At 46.5% G+C, this 13,194-nt stretch overlaps 1 pseudogene; it reads right to left on the bottom strand.

The window, feature by feature from the left end:
• Positions 1-9,606: 9,606 nt before the first annotated feature.
• On the bottom strand, positions 9,607-9,745 carry LOC119359958 (annotated as a pseudogene).
• Between the last annotated feature and the right edge of the window lie 3,449 nt (positions 9,746-13,194).

Here is a 13,194-nt window from a genome sequence, read left to right as displayed (position 1 = left end):
AGCATTTCCACAATCATCAAGATTCCACCAATATCCGTGTCAAGGATTCTGGCAACACAACTTGCTACCATAATGAATGGTGATGGAGGATGCAGATGCAAAGGAAGATAACACCTTCTCAGATTTCACCCTTGACGGGGCCAAGGAAATAAAATCTGGATGATCGACCGAGAGACATTTAGCACTCCGCTTCTAATGTTCTCCTTGATGTGCTAGCGTATCCCATTCATTGAAATGGTTTGGTATCTAGAACATCAAGTAAAGGTCGGACTTCGGGAACACAAAAATCCATAGGGGCAACTAGGGGGTAAACCCTACGAAATCCCTATGGGGGGGGTGGTCAACTTCATCAATCAAGATATTATAATAACAGGTCTTCCGGCTGGGTGTGTTGGCCACGACATCCACCTTACCGGTTATCGAGAGACCAATATTATAGTTCTTAGGGAAATGTTCCAACCATCATATCTGCCTGAGATTCAGCTCTGGTTGGTGTTAGGATATTCCAGACTCATCGAGTCTAGGAAGAAAAACGGCAGTTTGCAACACAAATCGACGAGATGACGTTGCGAGATTCTCGGGAAATGAACTACGATAGCAAGCTCCAAAACATGAGCTGGTTCTGCTACAAACATGTGAACACGTTGTCCCAGACAAGCATGACCACGTGGTAGTCTTATAACAAAACACTACTGAGTTCAGGTGGGGAACCATAATCGAGGATATTGAAGTCCTTGCATAAGGCATGGTCTTAAGAAGGAACTTCCTCTCCTTGAACAAATCAATCAGTGGCTTGGTGTGCTCGGAACACATATGGAATGAAGGTTGCAAGTCTCCAAACCATAGAATACTTCGCACATATGCATGACTGACTTGAGATGATTCCAAGGAAACAAAACAATCTTCCTCAAATTCATGGCGGCAACTTGCATCATATGCACATGAATTAGGGAAAGTCACTACTTTCATTCAAACATATGCTTCATGAACGAAACACGAAGATATGCTTACACAAGTTTCCAACACTAGGTGGATGTTCAACATGATTCATGGGGGGGAGACAAAATGCTACTGATGGGCTCAACAGCAACTCATCGGAATTTCCATATCACTGGACTTCCACCATCATGTGAACACGGTGATAGCATTGGTCAGACCAAAGATGTAATGGGGTATGCTCGAGGGATCAACCACGAACAAGACAACATTACGAACATCGTTGGTACTGAGTTGATTTGACGATAGCCCACACTCAAATCAAAGGATTGATAGGACAATAGGTCCAGCAACTGATCACAAGGACCAATCGATGAAGATATCATCTTTCTTCAACACACACTACACAAGAATATCCCTTTGGAACGAACTAAGTCAGGCAAGCTTTTATCTTCCAACCCTCCAAGTTGTCGTTTAGCTTAACCAACTAGCTCAGGGATATCTAACACTGATTCTTGGAGAGAAGGTGGTTCACAAGAAACCAACTTGATCACGAACTCAACATAGCGGTCAGGTGACAACCCGGTAACACTTCCGAGAAGATATTCGGAAAATCACGAACCACCGGTATGTTACTAAGCTCGAGAACAATCTTGCTTTTGAGGGCAAGACGATATGATCAGATGAGTGAGGACTTGACAAGATCCTAACTCATCAATCGAAGGGTGCACCGAAATAAGGACTAGGTAGCACAATCAGTCTTAGAAGGATGATTCGAAAACCAACATACTAAGAATGAAATTATTATCCTTTAACTACCCAGCAACGAGGTTGCTAGGCGTATTGTTTTCACACATCACAATTCATTTGTCGGTATTCCGGTTGCATCAACACGAGGCCCGAGGAATGATCAGTGATGGCAAGAAGTGTCACTGTACCAAGAGTTCATGGGATGGTGTGCAATTCCTATAACAATCTCGATATAAAATATGTAATACTCCAAGGTAGAGCAGAACCAAAAGCTGGATTGGCATTTGATCTGCGGAATACAACTACTTTGACCCAATCCTAGATATGGAAGAGATACTGGAGTTTGTTTCTCCTAGTCATTCCGGAATAGAATGGCTTGACAGACCACAAGAGTCATAGGCAGCGATGAACGAACGCACGCATACTCTTGACTATCAATTGATAGACGAGGGTCAGAATGCAACTAAAGAGAACAACTCAAAGGAACATATAACTTTCTGAGTTGTGGATGCATAGATTAGTATGTCGAACCAAGTTCAACATATTTCTTCCGGATAACCCATGCAGAGAGGTAGGACTGGCAGAGTCACGATTTATGAATGGAGATCTCCTCAAGAGTACTCTAATTGTGATCTTTTGATCCAATAAACATCTGCCATAAGCGGTTCATAGTATTTGGAAGAAGGAAATACCACGGACCTCGAGGACTATCGCAAAGTTACTAATATCCTGAAGGAACTAGCAAACACTATCAACATGAAGTAAGTAGAGTGAATCTCGGGTTCGAGAACCCAGGAACAGAATACCTACCACTAAGTAGCATCACGGGATGCTTTCGAGAATGATGGCCAGAATCATCACACTAGGAACACAAATCATGGCTAAATTACTAGGTGATCCCCTAAGACACCTAGGGTCATAATAATATCTCCAACATAATGTCAAGGCAATAGAATACCTCAACTCAACAATTAGTGTGATTGAGCTGGCATAAAGGAACATCGAAACCAGAGGGAAAGGATTTTGCAAATGCATCAGACTATTTAGAAACCTGGAATGACTCGGACAGCATAACGGCTGTAAATGCTCAGAAAAGATTTGAGACATTCACAAAAATGGTGGCATAACCACTCAGAAGCACAATATCACGGTTTCGAGATCAACAATTATCATACGGAAGCAGTAAAAACTGAACAGAGGCTTAAGTCCAAAAATCTTATAAGTCTACGGATTAGTAACACGTGATCCTGATAGAAAGAAAAGATAGCCTAGTTCTTAATCCCCGCAGGAAAGATAAGATGACTCAGATCAGAAGGCATAAGGTATAAGGAGTAAAAAGAGCCTTACGTTCCATCCCACAATCAATTCCCTTATATAACTAAAGCATTTCTAGACTCAACTTCGACCAGTTTGGCTTGGTAATCCTACAGGCAGTCAAGCTCTGATACCAACGCTGTCAGGACCCCGACTCAATGCCACATCGATCTAGCATGTAACACCTCATATCACTTTGCGGCCTCACGCACGGTATTCCCACGGGTGTCGCCTTACCTTTGCCCGGGACCGTTTGCGCCTTTTGGCACACGTATATGACAGTGTTGCTAGCATCCATATGATAAGGAGCCCGGGCTGACATGGCTAGTCGTAAACCCAAAGTGGCACAAACTTACAGGGACAGGCATCCATGACCCAGCATCGAACGTGTCGGTCATCAGCGAGTGAATCCAGGCTGTAGCACTGGGCTAGCAGGACTCCGGTGAACCGGGCTGTAGCGGGCTAACAGGACTCCGGTATTCATCGTGTGACATTTCCCCGAAGGGACAGACACAGGAACGAAGAAGGACACATGCCGGCCAGCCTAAGTGTTCCAGAGCAGTAGCAAGCTACCATGGCTCGGTGGAAACACTAGGAGACATTTCCCGGTAAGAGAGGCTACTAAAGATAAACAACTAGATAGTCAGATCCCACACATACCAAGCATTTCAATAACATACACACAATATGCTCGATATGTGTAATACAACATGGCATCACAAAATGACTCTACGACTCAGTAGATTTTATTCAATAGGCTCCGAGGAGCGAGATATTACAATCATGGGTCTTATGACCCAACACTCAGAGCATACAAGTCAAAGCACAAGCGGAAGCTATCATGTCTGGGTACAGACATCTATAAATGAAAAAGGCTGAGAAGCCTGACTATCTACCAGATCATGCCGAGGGCACAAGATCGTAGCTGAGGTAACAAGCTAAACGTCGAAGTCCACGTGGAACTACTAGTGAGACTGAAGTCTCTCTGCAAAAACATAAAATAGGCAAACGTGAGTACAAATGTACCCAGCAAGACTTACATCAGATCTATCTACATATGCATCATTATCAACAAAGGGGGTGGTGGAGTTTAACTGCAGCAAGCCAGCTTTGACTCGGTGGCTAACCTGAACTACGACTGCAAGTAACTCTTTTGAGGTGGCGCACACGAGTCCACATATTCACCATATCAATACACCACTATGGATCCGCTCCCGTCTCCCTACGAGAACGCCATCCATAGCACTCACGCTTATCTTGCGTATTTTAGAGTATCCACTTACACTTGTCTATGAACTATGCAAGGGGTCCAAGTTTCCATATCCGAGGAATCCGGCTATTCGAATAGATGATGTTAACCCTGCAGGGGTGTACTTCTTCACACACGCTCCCGCCACTTACCGCCCTGTACATGTCATGTACCTCGGCAACCTTCAAGCGGAAGCCGGGCGAGGGAGTCGGCCACGACCTGACTAACCGAACAAGTCTCTAGTCCAGGTTTATCGCCTATTCGGGTTCCATCCGCAAGGAGATCCGGCCGGGGTGTCGCTTACGGCCCCAAACGATGTGTGCAGGGTTCCCAAGCCCACCAACCGGGTGCCACTTGGTACACCGGGCCACTTTGCCTAGTCTGTCCCAAGCCCACCTGTACCGGGTGCCACTTGGTAGACTACTAACACTACCTACAAACACCAGAAACTAGTTGCAACTCCTGGACAGAGATCATGTTGATTAATAAGTCGAGAGGGGTCGAGTTACCGGAACCCAATGTGTGGTAGTAACTGGTCATGGATCACAAACACAGAACTCAGTTCCTGAGGACGGCTGCAATGAGACAACCCACCATGTACTCCTACATGGCCTCTCACCGCTACCTTTACCAAATCGTGTTCACACACTTAGCTCACACACAGTAGGACATGTTCACACGCCTCTGATTCATCCCCGATGAATCAGACCTGACTCAACTCTAAGCAATAGCAGGCATGACAAACAAACATGAATGAGTAGGCACAACAGGGCTCAAACAACTCCTACTCATGCTAGTGGGTTTCATCTATTTACTGTGGAATGACAGGTCATGCAAAGGATAAAGGGGTTCAGCTACCGCAGCAAGTAACAGATGAATCGATGTTGTCCTAATGCAGTAAAAGAGAGCAGGAGCGAGAGAGTGGGATTTTATCGGAATGAACAAGGGGGTTTTGCTTGCCTGGCACTTCTGAAGATAGCATTGAGTCTTCATCAGTGTCAACGATCACATCATCGGTATCACGTCTATTGAGAGGGGACAAATACCGGCAACACAGAAGGGAACACAATCAATGCAATGCACAATATGATGCATGATCATGACATGGCAAAATGAATGTGTGTTGGGCTAATGCAACTAAAACCAGATTAAATGGAGTTGGTTTGAATCCAAGATTCAAATTCAAACTCCATATGTGGATATTTAAATGCCCTTTATATGATTTGTGCTAAACAGCAGCTATAAGTTGTTCTAACATGCATGAAAATGGTACAGATGGATTCCTTGAATTTTTCTGATAATTTTTCATATATAAATTATTTAATTTGGAGTTACGGTTAATTTTCTATGATTTATAGAAGTTTATATAATTTTCTGGAATTTCCTGAATTATAAAAAATCCAGAAAATGGTTTATTGCGTCAGCCCCACGTCACAGTGACGTCAGCAGGGTCAACGGGCTGGTCCAGGTCAAACCTGACGTGTGGGGGCCACACGTCAGTGATACAGGAGCTAATCCCGGTCAAACCCAGCGCTGACTGGGGTTTGACCAGGGGTGGGGCCCGCTGTCAGTGGCCTAGGGGGTTAGTTAGTGGGGTCATTAGTGCTAATGACGACGCCACGTCAGATGCGCCGGCGATGAGTCGCCGGTGACCACAGAACACGGCGGGGCACGCCGGACTTGCGCTAGAGGCGTCAGTTTGGCGCGCTGAGGGCACCAGGGGATGGCCCTTGCTCCCGCGCATCCAGAGGACCGAGTGGGAGGTCGTGGGGTCGACGGAGCTCGTCGGAACGGAGCTCGCGGCGGCGGCCGGAGTTCGGGCGAGACGCGAGCGAGAGCTAGGGGGCACGGGAAGGCGAGCTGGGGCGTGCTACGAGCTTGTGGAGACGGTCTGAGCACGATGGTGCACTCAGGTGGGAGCTCCAGTGGCTCTGGCCACGATGGCGACGAGGCACGGCGGCGGCGAGCTTCGGCCGTGGTGGAAGAAGGGGGCTAGGGGACGAAGTCAGGTGCGGGGATTGAGGGGAAGAGAAGAGGAACTCACGGGGAGTCGGACGAGACGCTAAGTGGGCTCGGGGACATCCTGTCGGCGGCGAATCGAACGGCGGCGAGTTCCGGTGGCCGAGGAGGGGAACGGCGACGTGGGCGGCGATGCAGGGCTCCCGGCGTCACGTGAGTTGGTGGAGACGAAGAAGAAAGTGCGGCGGTTCTTCTGGAGGCATCGGCGAGGCGAGGGGTGGCCGGTGGCCGCGGCGAACAGCGTCGGAGGCGACGGCTGCGCTCGGCACGAGAGGGAGAGAGAAACAGAGGAGGATAGGGACGGAGGGAAAGAGCGAGGAGAGTGAGAGAGGGAGCCAGGGGCTGCGTGGCGTCGCGGGAGGCGACCAGGGGAGGAGGAGGCAGCCAGGCAGGGAGGAGGTGGCCGGGGCGCGTGGCCGCGCGCGCCGGGCGCGTGCCCGTCCTCCTGGCAGAGGAGGAAGGCGACAGGGGAGGGAGGCGGCGGTGGGCTGGGCCAGCGGGAGGAGCTGGCCAGCTGGGCCGGCTAGAGGTAAGTGGCCCAGGTAGTCTCTCTCTCTCTCTTTATTTCCGTTTTTATTCTGTTTTTGTTTTATTTAAATTATTTTGCCACTGTTTTGAATTTTAAAAATAATTCAAACAATGCCAAAAACTCCTCTGAACATTTTATAATGCTAGATGGACTTTTCCAAAAGCTTATAAAATATTTCAGGGGTATTTAAATTATATTCTAATTATATGAATATAATTCAAATTCAAATAGCTAAAGATTTAAATTCAAAGTCCCAAGAATAAATCCTTAAAAATGTTCAATATTTTGGTTGGGACCAGAACCCTTACCAAAAATTATCAAACATTTAAGAGGAGCACTTTGGAGCAATGAATGAGATTTCCAGGGTTTTTGCCCCTCTTTTATTTAGGGTTTTGAGGCTTCCAACATTCCTCAATTCAAGTTTCAAAAATATAGACATGATGCACACATGAAGCTAGCCTAGAGCAAAGCCAGAAGCTAGGGATGTGACACCTAGGCCCTCCTATATATATTGGGGGAAGGAGGGCTTTTAATCCATGCCTTTGGTTGCCTCCTTCTCCCTCTCCAACACCTCCTCCTCCTCCATAGTGCTTGGCGAAGCCCTGACGGAGTTCTGCAGCTCCATCACCACCACGCCGTCGTGCTGCTGCTGGAGCCATCTTCCTCAACCTCTCCTCTCCCCTTGCTGGATCAAGAAGGAGGAGACGTCATCCGCTCCGTACGTGTGTTGAACGCGGAGGTGCCGTCTGTTCGGCGCTTGGTCATCGGTGATTTGGATCACATCGTGTACAACTACCTCATCCCCGTTCTTTGAACGCTTCCGCTCGCGATCTACAAAGGTATGTAGATGCATCCTATCACTCATTGCTAGATGAACTCATAGATGGATCTTGGTGAAACCGTAGGAAATTTTTTGTTTTCTGCAACGTTCCCCAACACCACTCGATGCTGCACGTCCAGAATCAACATCGGATCGCGCGCCCCTCCTGGACAGGGAATCGACCTGGGATCCGCTGCTGCTTCCTCTGTCCTTTTCTGCACACATAAAATCAGAGCAAACCTTTGCATTTTTTTATTAGTATCCGTATTTTCTCCTGAACTAGTCACTTGATCATTTTCTATTAACTCTCCCTCGTGATCAGGATGTGTCAATGGATCAGATAAGAGAGAGATTTCTGCCCGAAGAAGTGCTCCAGCATTGGGATGCAACTTGGCAAAAGGAAAGATATTTTCATCGAAGATGACATCCCGAGAGATATAGATACGTCCAGTTGAGATTTCTAGACACTTGTAACCTTTATGAAGATTACTATAGCCGATAAACACACATTGAGAGCGAAACTCAAGTTTGTGATGATTGTATGGACAAAGATTAGGATAACATGCACATCCGAAGACTTTGAGAGAATTATAATCAGGTTTTTGGTGGAACAATCGTTCTAGAGGAGCAGTGTACCCAATGACTTTGCTAGGTAAACGATTGATGAGATAGGTGGAAGCAATGAACGCCTCATCCCAATATTTGAGAGGCATGGATGCGTGAGCAAAAAAAGAAAGCCCTACTTCAACAATATGATGGTGTTTACGCTCGGCTGACCCGTTCTATTGATGTGCATGTGGACAAGAAACATGATGGTCAATGCCTATGTTTCGGAAGAAGGAGTTAAGTTTTTCATACTCTCCTCCCCAATCACTTTGGATTGTAAAAAAATTTCTATCAAATTGACGCTCAACAAGTTCTTGGAATTCTTGGAAGACAGTAAAAACTTCAGATTTGAACTTGATCAAGTATATCCAAGTAAACTTGCTATAGTCATCAACGAAACTAACATAATATTTCTTTCGTCCAGAAGAATCTCGGGCATGGCCCCATACATCACTGAATATCAATTCTAAAGGAGCATGAGACACACTATATGACTTGGGATAGGGAAGTTGGTGACTCTTAGCACATTGACAAGCATCACAAACTGACTCTTTATTCTCACTACGAGACAATTGAAGATTGCCTTTATTCACTACTTGATCAACTACTTTGGATGAGGGTGTCCTAATCTTCGATGCCACCTCTCTAAGGATGGTTTGACTACGGAGTAGACTTGACGACGATGCTTGCAACTAAAAACCGTTGATGTAATGGGATATAGGCCGCCAACGCATCTACCACGATGAAGGAGCTCCTTCGTTGCCCGATCCTTCATGAAAAAATAGTTGGGGTGAGTTTCAAAGAAAATATTATTATCGGCTGTCAAACGAGACATGGAAGCAACATTTTTGTTTGCTTGAGGGACATGAAGCACATCTTTTAAAAGAAGATCACGTTTAGAAGTAGGGAAGTTAATGGAAGATTGACCAATATGAAGTATGTCCATACCTCCTCCACTTGCAGCAGTGTTTATTTGATCATTGCCATAGTATCTTTCTCTGTTTGCAAGCTTCTCTAGCTCGCTGGTGACGTGATATGTGGCTCCGGAGTCAGCATACTAGATGGTGTCTCCTCCTTCTTCTTACTCTCTGATTGCAACAGCGACGTGGCGTTTTTCAGGCACGAAATCCTCATCATAACGATGCCAGCAGTCCTTCACTTCATGCCCTGGTTTCTTGCAGAGCTAACATCTTGGCCTGGTGTTGGAGTAGGAGGCACCCGAGGGGCGTGGGCCAGAGTTGTTGGCGCGCCCACGCCCGCTGTTGTTGTTGTTGCTGTTGTCGCGCCCATGCCCTTGCTGGTGACCACGGCCTCGGCCTCCATTGCCATGACCACGAGTGAGATTATTAATTGAAGATTGACGAGTATTGGTATTCATACGGGCTTCAAAACTCAGCAGCTGATTGTAGAGTTCTTGGATGGTCACCGGCTCAACGCGTGCAGCCAGGGCTGAGATCACCAGATTGTAATCGATGTCCAGCCCTTTGAGCACATAGGAGGTTATCTCCCCTTCAGAGAGAGGATCACCGGTGCAAGCGATCTCATCAGCAAAAGCCTTGATCTTCGCAAGGTACTCGGACATGCCCAAGTTTCCTTTGTGCAGGTTGGCGAGGACGATGCGGGTGTTGACGATCTGAGCTAGCGTCTGGGCAGCAAAAGAGGCGTGGATGGCACTCCACACCTCGGCCGGCGTCTAAAGAGTAGCAACCTGCGCAAGAACCTCACGTGACAGAGATCCCATAAGGTATCCTTGTACCTGTTGCTACCGGGCGTAGTTGAAGACCTGCTCCTCCTTCCCGTCATTAGTGACGGTGATGGTAGCAGGGGGCGCCGGGCTTGTGGCGTCAAGGAAGTGTTCCATCTGTGCCCCCTTGATTTGGGGTAGCACGATGGCCTTCCAGAGGAGGAAGTTCGTCCTCGTGAGCTTCTCTGATGGAGGTGAACCAAGGGAGGTGCTGTTGTTGAAGGTAGACGAGGATGCAAAAGTGGAGGGTGAGTTTTGGGTGGACAGGGTGCTCATGGTGGAGCCGATCAGGGCAGTGGAGGTGGAGGCGATGGTGGAAGCAGCGGTGCTGGCGTTGGTGCCTGTCATGGATTGTTTCTCGATGGTTCTCTCTTGGTCGGTTTCTGTGTTCTCTCTCGATCAACAGATCGATCTCAGAGGATAGCTAGACGTATGAGAGGAAGGGCTCTGATGACCATATGAGATTGCGTGGGAAGCGTTGAACCCTTTGTCTCGGGCCGCATCTATATTTATAGAAAGTTTGCCGTGGCTTACAAGATTGGAATATCGCTAGGATTCTTCCAGATTACAACGAGAGAAAAATTACAACTTATAGGAGAAGAAAGAATAGCGGTAGAGATAGAAACAGATTTAAACAGACAACTACTTCTTCTATCCTACGTATTCTAACAGTGCCGCCTTCACCAACAACAAGAATAATGAGAGATGGGGAGTAAAGTATGCAGGCGATGGAGACTTGAACTCCGGCGCCCTTTAAATTTTGGTTACCACGTTCATTCCCATGGCATGTTGTTGTGCCAGCGACTTGAAGACTGCAATGCCACAAGCGTGAGATCCACAGCCTAGGAATGTTTTTATAGTTTCGCTTCACGGAATGCGTCTCTTGAAAACACCTTCTTCCCGGCGTCAATCTCTGCTCAAAGAAAAACTTCAAAGACTTCGGTAAAGAAACTGCAATTTGACTAGAACAACGATGTTGTCACTCTTTCACCCCGACGAATATTACCAATAATGATTTTTGAAAGCGCCTTGAGTCGCCCATCCAAAGAGATAAGAAGCCTTGATTAAGGAAAGTACTTGGGCCGGGTATGATCCCCTAGAAATGCAAACCGTCGAATTCACCATGTTGTCGATAAAATATTTCACCTCCACAAAGAATCAGACCAACAAAAACAGCTTAACACATCAACACAAATTCATTAGATCTGAATAATCAGATCTGAGAGGATAGAAAACTCTCTAACCTCATGGCATCGCCAAAGAGAACGAGAAGAAATTTATTCTCACAAAACTATGATGATCACTAGATGATGGCGAAGAACATAGAGGTCTTAAAGATCGAAGGTCCCCCCACCTCTCAGCGCCAAGATCGCAGCCGGAGGCGAGGGGGCCTAAATTTCCTGGATGACGATGGCGGCGGCGCAAGAAACCCTAGTTTTGTGTTTTCTTTTCTTTTTTAGGCATAGTTTTGTGATTTCTTAAAAATGATGATGTTGGTGGCTGGTCGGACAGCCCATGTACAAAATCGGCCCTGCAACAAGCTAAAAAAAACATCGGCCCTGCAACACAGTAACAGCCCGATCCAACCCACCGTTCCTCGTCTTCCTTTCCTCTGCTCTGCTCCCGACGAGTCCAACAGCTGACGGCGGCGACCGCGACGGCGAGGGGACTAACGGCGGGCAAGGACAAATACGCGTCGTCTTCCAGCCCACCATGGTCGCTCGCCCGTCCTCTCCTCTCCTCTGGAAGCAAGCGTCACCTACTGAGGTCAGTCCTTGCCCGCTAGGCCGCCCAGCAGGTGCTTGTGGTTTTTCCTACGAGGTTTCCTTCCACAGCGACCTACCTCTGTATAGTGTACTCTCACCGCCTGAAAATACTTGTCATTTAAAATGAATAAAACAATATGTATCTAGATGTATTTTAGTTCTACATACATCCTTTTTGTCCATTTTGATGATAAGTATTTTCAAACGAAGGGAGTATAATATAGTGACCAACCAACAACTCGATCAGTTGCCGAGCGCCACACAAAGAGGCCGTCTCTCGGTGCATCCATGGATTCTACATGTAGCTCTCGATTCGACGACAAGTCAAGAAAGATATCAGCCATATGTTCGTCACCCGTTGCTGTCTGTTGGTGACAATTCTTGCCATGCCTTTAACTCCTGCCATGCTTATCTTCAATCAGGCAATCAGCCATAGGATTCCTAAGGTTTTACTGGCCTGTGGTCGGCATATACAGACACAAGCAATGGCCGTTATTGACGCGCGCGAATCTCGGATTAAGAAAAGTCAAGAAAAAAATATTAGGCCTAGTCATATATACATGTACTCCCTCCGTTCGGAATTACCTGTTTCAGATATGGATGTATCTAGAACTAAAATACATCTAGATACATCCATTTTTACGACAAGTAATTCCGAACGAATGGAGTAGCTATCAAGACAAGAGTCAAGAAATTCATAATGGCCATACATGTAGCTACTATTTGGACAAGTACGGCCAGCCATACATCTACGACCCGTTGTTGTGGGCCAAAATTCTTGCTCATCTTGAAGCAATCTGAAAGTAACCAAGGGAGCTGCATGTGTGTTTCGCCAAGTCAAGTCAAGCAAAAATATCATCGTTCCATTGCACAGCAACAGCACCCACTGGGGTGGTAAGAGCACTCACTGTCTAGACAGCTCACTCGCAGCGACTCTCTCAAGCTGGTTGGCTGCCTTATCACCTCCCCTGCTCTGCTCTGCTCTGCTATCCACTCCCTCTCCCTGCCCAGGGCCGGTCCTGAGATTTCAGGGGCCCGGGGCAAGACAACAAGGGGGCCCTAAAGCCACATAAACGGAGTAATTTTTTCTATTTCAGTTGCAAATAAATACTCGATAGATTATAATTCTGTTGCCTTGTCATCTCAATTATTCAAAAACTTTGGAGTCATAAACATTCACAGTAAAAGTCGTCGCTCTTGTCAATCAACACCTTTATTACTAGGTGAATATGTAACAGTTTGGTGCTTACTAAATATATTATCATCGTAAGAATTTTAGTTAGGTTGTTCCTCAGCAGTAACTAAAGCTAGTTCCTCTGAATTCCGAGCAGTAAAAGTATTTGTGTATGTTATAACAAAACATCTATGTTGAGGACTCGGTCAACTCACATACCTGTTTTCATTCTCATTACCAGATGGATACTAGCAATCTTACTAATTACTAGCACACAAACATATGAT

This window comes from Triticum dicoccoides, chromosome 2A (assembly GCF_002162155.2).
Source record: "Triticum dicoccoides isolate Atlit2015 ecotype Zavitan chromosome 2A, WEW_v2.0, whole genome shotgun sequence".
Lineage (NCBI taxonomy): Eukaryota > Viridiplantae > Streptophyta > Magnoliopsida > Poales > Poaceae > Triticum > Triticum dicoccoides.
Note: the sequence above shows the minus strand (reverse complement) of the source record. Positions and strands in the feature narration are given on the sequence as shown.